This window comes from Helianthus annuus, chromosome 8 (assembly GCF_002127325.2).
Source record: "Helianthus annuus cultivar XRQ/B chromosome 8, HanXRQr2.0-SUNRISE, whole genome shotgun sequence".
Classification (NCBI taxonomy): domain Eukaryota; kingdom Viridiplantae; phylum Streptophyta; class Magnoliopsida; order Asterales; family Asteraceae; genus Helianthus; species Helianthus annuus.
In genome coordinates, this window is record NC_035440.2 from 156,246,711 (window position 1) to 156,253,518 (window position 6,808).

The following is a 6,808-nucleotide window of genomic DNA, read 5'->3' on the forward strand; positions in this document are numbered from 1 at the left end:
GGCACACCACCTCTCTCACACTTCATCCACCACCCACCACCACCATAACACCATCATCCACCACCATCATCCATTGTCCATCGTAGAGTGTGTGAGTCGTCTCGGGATCCAAGATTGATCGTAAGAGTTCTTGACAATCAAGGCCATGTTTGCCTAAGTCTCTTACATCACTTGGTGAAGACAAGTGTTTAGTATAATACTTTTTATTTTTAATCTTTTGCACTTTTTATTTGGTTTTGTATTAATGACTTTAATAACTAGTTGCTTATGTTGAAGGTGATCTTTCCTTATCGTTTGTCCGTGGTGTCTTGGCATTATTTTACTGTCTATATAAAATAAAAGATTTTCACCATTCATATCTCCACGGTCTATATGGAGGTATGTTGGCTACCTGGTCGGGGGTTAAGGGAACGGTTTGGTAAGGGTCTTGCCCTTGTTTAGCGTTTAGAGGTCCTGCTTGGGACCTGGGTCAAATTTAGTAGGATCTCCTTCAATGCCCTTAGGTATTGGATGGCGGGGATCCAAACTCTTTGACCCCCTCATAAGTTAACTACTATTAATACTATAACCCGACTATTTAGGAGTGTATCCCTGCTGACTCAGACTACTTAGCCGAGGGTAACGTCACCGCCGAAAGCGGGGCCTACCACAATTTGCATTAATAACTTAATTCATTATCTTTCAATAATCCGACCCTTTAGGATTGTATCCTTGCTGACTCAAACTACTGGGTTGAGGGTAACGTCGCCTTCAAAAGAGGGGCCTACTACAATAACTAAGATAATCTCTTAAACAAGTGCAAAAGTGCGAAAATAATCAAAGGTTATACTAATACACGTGTCGGATCCAAGTGATTCATCTTGTCTATCTGTTTTTATTTTATTTTATTTTTCAGCATTTAGTTAGTTTTTATTTTCTTAGTTAAAAATATTTTTCTCACTTTTTGATTTGATTAGACGTTGAGGATAAACCGGTATTAAAAGCTCTTGTGTCCTTGGACGACCTCGGTATCTTACCAACACTATACTACGTCCACGATGGGTGCACTTGCCCATATGTGTGTTTAGTGTTAGTAAATATCGTGTTTTATAAATTTAAAACTTGGCTAAAAGTGTAAAAGGGGCTTAAATATACATCAAAAATATAACACACTTCACGCACATCAAGTTTTTGGCGCCGCTTCCGGGGACACAAGGATTTTAAGAAAGTTAGGAATCAACGGCCTAATCATATTTTTATTTTTCTTTTTAATTTTTAGGATTTTTCTTAGTTTTTCAGCTTCTGCAGGGCTCAGCACGGGCCGTGCCTGGTCGGACACGGGCCGTGCCCAGCATCGTTACTGGCAGTTTTTGTTTTCCAAGTTACAGAAGGCTGACCACGGGGCCGTGCCGGTGCAACACGGGGCCGTGTCCAACTTCCAGTAACTGGGATCTGGAAAACAATCACTGAAACTCCGACCACGGGCCGTGTTTGCTAAACACGGGGCCGTGGTGAACCTTCTGACCAACATTCTTTTCTGTTTTTATTTCAGGACTTGGAACCCGACGCCAACCTCACGTAGTGTATGAGCTCCAGTTCCAATAAAGACATAAAAGAACCACTAGAAGAACCCGAACGCTTTCTCAGAAAACGGTTAAAAGCCAAAAACCAAGAGAAGGTTTCGGGTGACCCACCTCCCATGGCGGACCAACGTACCCTTATGGATTACCTACGACCCACCGTAGGTAATCTAGGCGCCGCTATCAATGCTCCGAATGTCGAAGCTAATAACTTCGAACTTCGGCCGCATTTGATACAAATGCTCCAAAACTCCGCAACCTTCCATGGGCTTGCGGACGAGGATCCCCATCTACATATAACTAATTTCTTGGAAATATGTGATACCTTTCGGATCAATGGAGCATCAAACGACGCCATCCGCCTCCGTATGTTTCCCTTCTCACTAAAAGACCGAGCGAAAGCTTGGCTCAATGCCCTCCCAGCTGGATCGGTAAACACCTGGGATGAACTAGCCCAAAAATTTCTATATAAGTATTTCCCTCCCGCTAAAACTGCTAAGTTAATGACTGAAATTAATACATATTCACAAGAGGACGGGGAATCCTTATATGAAACTTGGGAAAGGTTCAAGGAGCTATTACGCAAGTGTCCCCATCACGGCCTCGCAATATGGCAACAAGTATCCACTTTCTATAATGGATTGTTGCCACACACTAGGCAGACACTTGATTCTAGCTCCGGGGGACTTTTAGGTAATCGACGCCCACATGAAATATATAATCAAATTGAGGAAATTGCTCAAACCAATTTTCAATGGCACACCCCCCGGGGAAATAAGTCTATCGCCCCGGGCGCCCATAAGGTCGATGAAAGCACTTCTTTACAAGCCCAAATCGAGGCCCTTTCTTCAAAGATAAAAAAATTGGAAATGACAAAAACAGTCTCGGTTATGGCTTGTGAAGGGTGTGGTGGGTCACATGAAAATTGGAGTTGCATGAAAGAAACAGACGATCAACAAGAAATGGTAAACTACATTGATAATAGACCTAGGCCGTCGGGTCCCCCAACGGGAACTTACAACCAAGGATGGCGAAACCACCCAAACCTTGGTTGGAGGGAACCCGGCAATAGTAGTAACCAACAAACCCAACGAACAAACTTTCAGCAACCATGAAATGAGTCACAAAATTTCACTCAACAACAAGGTGGACGAGAAAGGCTCGAAGATACTGTATCTCGCCTCGTCTCCGACACTGATAAGAAAAACTCGGAAAGATTTCTAAAATTAGAATCAAATTTTAGAAATCAACAAGCTAGTATTCAAAACATAGAAAAACAACTAAATCAAATAGCTCAAAATTTTGCCGAGAGACCGCAAGGCGCATTACCTAGCAATACCGAAACAAACCTAAAAGCGCAAGTTCACCTCATCACACTACGGAACCGTACCGTAGGGCCTGCAGGAGTGCCACCACCAACGGAAGAAACAGTACCCACACCTCTGCAGGAAAAGAACTCCCCTCCGTCACCAGAGCCTACCAAGGCTCCTCGAGTTCCATACCCCGGTAGGTTAATTCGTCAAAAGACCAATGAGCAATTCGCAAAGTTCGAAAGTCTGTTAAAACAATTGCATGTCAATATTCCTTTTATCGAAGTCCTAACCCAAATGCCCAAGTACTCTAAATTCATGAGGGACTTCCTTACACATAAAAAGAAAATTGAAAGTTTGCAATTAGTCAATTTAGGCGAAGAATGCTCCGCCCTCGTACTCAATAAACTTCCCCAAAAGAAAATCGATCCCGGAAGCTTCACGATTCCCTGCTCAATAGGGGAATCACCCGTTCGTAATGCCTTAGCCGACCTTGGGGCTAGCATTAACCTCATGCCCTCATCAATGTTCAAAAGACTCGGCTTAGGAACCACGAGCCCTACAAAAATGAGCATACAACTCGCTGATCGATCCGTCAAATTCCCACAAGGTGTCATCGAGAATGTTTTGGTAAAGGTAAGCAGATTCGTTTATCCAGCTGACTTTGTCATACTCGATATGGAGGAAGACACCGAGGTCCCCCTCATACTAGGGAGACCCTTCCTTGCCACCGCCCAAGCAGTGGTAGACATGAATGAAGGGACACTCACCTTGAGGTATGGGGATGATGAAGTGAAGTTCGGAGTTGGGAAGAGAATAGAGGACGACGACCCGGTCAATTACATGAAGGTTATTGATTCAAGCTTGGATGCTGCTCTCCGATGGTGTAACATGGGACGCCAGGCATCCCACTCAGAAAACATATAACCTCGCATTGGGTCTAGCCAAGGACCCTTATAAACGTGGCGCACCATGGAGGCATTCCGCGGAACTATCCTTAGTTTAGTTTAATCTTTTAGTTTTAATTTGCAGAAATAAAACACGCTCATGGTGGTAATGGATGAAAAAGGGAACGAGAAAAATGGCCCCATGCATAAAGAACAGAGCAACCCGACACAAATCTCCATCACAGAAGGCTCAACACGGGCCGTGCCCAACCAACACGGCCCCGTGCTGAGCCACCTGCAGAAAAAACGCCCAGTTCAGGTAACTGGACATGGGCCGTGTTCAGCGGACACGCCCCCGTGTCCAGGCTTCTGTCTTGTGTCTTTAATTTCTGTTACTGGCACCTGACCACGGGGCCGTGCCCGGTCACCACGGGGCCGTGTCCAGGATGCCAGTAACATAAATCTTTGCTTTTTAACCCACTTTTACACATTCTAATCAACCGAAAATCTTATTTTTGGGACACATTGAGGACAATGTGTAATTTAAGTGTGGGGGGGATGCTAGAACCTTGAATTTTGCAAATCCTAATTACAAGCCTTACACAAAACTCTATTGGAACCGCTAAACACCCCAAATTTTTTTCAAAAACTTTTCGTTTTTTTTTACTTGTCTTGGTTTAACTTGGGAATAACAAGCTCTAAAAAGGTTATATTTTTATAAATTTACAACCGATAGCGTCGTGATAACAAAGAACCAACATAAGAAAATTACGAAACGGCATAACAAGTCTAGTTAAAAAATTCGATTATATATACTTGATCGCATTAAAAACCCATTCCCACAAAAGTGAGTTTTGAGCCTTTATTGAGCATACAAATATACATCTTTAGACTAAATGCTCATTTTTCGTTTCTTGTGTGAATAGCCGCTTGGTTCTTACAACTCTAGAACTTGCCACGACGATACATTCCCGGTCCTTACCAACTTAAACCCAAGTAAGTAAGTGATGGAGGCATTAGGACTAACCATATTTTTCTTTCTACACCATTATTTTTCATTTTTTTACCACCTACCCAAAATCCCCCTAGTTAGCCCCTTTGAGCCTAAACCTTTCATTTCATTACCCTAAAACCCTTTTTACCCACCAAAAACCCTTTTTTATTTTTCACCCTTTATTTTAGTAACAAGCTCGGTTTTTCGTAAGCTCGCTATTTTATGTGACTGATCAAAAAAAAAATGATGAAGTAAAAAACAAACAAAAGCTATATAAAAGCTTGTTTGGAGAAATACTTCAAAATAAAAAGTCACTAAAAACAAGGTGTGTCACGAAAACCGACGCTTTTTACGATTTTCGCCCTTTTACTAACCACTAACCCAACCACCCACCTTTAACCCAAGCCTAACCCTTCACCCAAAAAGTCCTCTTGATATTTACAAAGGTAAAAAGTTAAAAAGGAGGAGGATTGATTGCTTGGCAAGCCTATGGAAGGCGTAAGTTCCATGCCGCTCTCGAGTGATTCACTAAAAAAATTACACCTTCGGCCGAGTGTTGAGTGATCTCCCGTGAGGTATGTGAACTTGTATATAAATAGAATTTTAATAAGGCATGCTATGCCCGAATAAGTAATTTATCTTGTGAAACGTTCTAAATAAATCATAACGAATAGGATTGTAAATAAACAAAAATAAAACTTACAAAGATCTTGGATTCCCGACACTCTATGACAAGCCAAAAACTTTCTCTTCTACCTATTCCATTTGGGAGTGTAAGCCACATTTAAAGAGTTTTGCTTGAGGACAAGCAAAAGTTCAAGTGTGTGGGTATTTGATGTGTGTAAAATACAACATATAAATCACATCAATTAAGGCATAAAACTAACCCTTTTTAAGTACTAATGTTGGAAAAAGAGTGTTTTTGTCTTTCTTTTGTATTTTCAGGATGAAATGAGCTCAAATTCACAAAAGAAGCAAAAAGACAACTAATTCTAGCATAAATACAAGAAAAGGAATAAAACTAGACTGCCCGGACCCTCAACGGCATCCTCCAAGGCAAAGAAGAGAAAGCAGAAGTCTGAACACGCCCCGTGCTCAGCCAACACGGGGCCGTGCCCAAGAAGCAGCATAAAAGACAAACTTATAGAAGCTTCCATTGCCCACCACGGGGCCGTGTCCAGCGGGCACGGGGTCGTGGTGAAAGTACAGCAGGCGCATTAATTGTAATTGCGAATTACAATTAATGAGGAGAGAGAGTGTCAGACGGGCACGGGGGCGTGTCCAGCGGACACGGGGCCGTGCCCAGCCTTCTGTTCAGCCTATAAATAGGAGTGCTTGGTTTCATTCCATCTCATCCCTTGGCACACCACCTCTCTCACACTTCATCCACCACCCACCACCACCATAACACCATCATCCACCACCATCATCCATTGTCCATCGTAGAGTGTGTGAGTCGTCTCGGGATCCAAGATTGATCGTAAGAGTTCTTGACAATCAAGGCCATGTTTGCCTAAGTCTCTTACATCACTTGGTGAAGACAAGTGTTTAGTATAATACTTTTTATTTTTAATCTTTTGCACTTTTTATTTGGTTTTGTATTAATGACTTTAATAACTAGTTGCTTATGTTGAAGGTGATCTTTCCTTATCGTTTGTTCGTGGTGTCTTGGCATTATTTTACTGTCTATATAAAATAAAAGATTTTCACCATTCATATCTCCACGGTCTATATGGAGGTATGTTGGCTACCTGGTCGGGGGTTAAGGGAACGGTTTGGTAAGGGTCTTGCCCTTGTTCAGCGTTTAGAGGTCCTGCTTGGGACCTGGGTCAAATTTAGTAGGATCTCCTTCAATGCCCATAGGTATTGGATGGCGGGGATCCAAACTCTTTGACCCCCTCATAAGTTAACTACTATTAATACTATAACCCGGCTATTTAGGAGTGTATCCCTGCTGACTTAGACTACTTAGCCGAGGGTAACGTCACCGCCGAAAGCGGGGCCTACCACAATTTGCATTAATAACTTAATTCATTATCTTTCAATAATCCGACCCTT

At 42.4% G+C, this 6,808-nt stretch overlaps 1 non-coding gene across 1 annotated transcript; it reads right to left on the reverse strand.

The window, feature by feature from the left end:
* Positions 1–2,056: 2,056 nt before the first annotated feature.
* On the reverse strand, positions 2,057–2,163 carry LOC118481461. The gene has a single exon (XR_004865670.1). It is a non-coding gene; the product is annotated as a small nucleolar RNA R71 (small nucleolar RNA).
* Between the last annotated feature and the right edge of the window lie 4,645 nt (positions 2,164–6,808).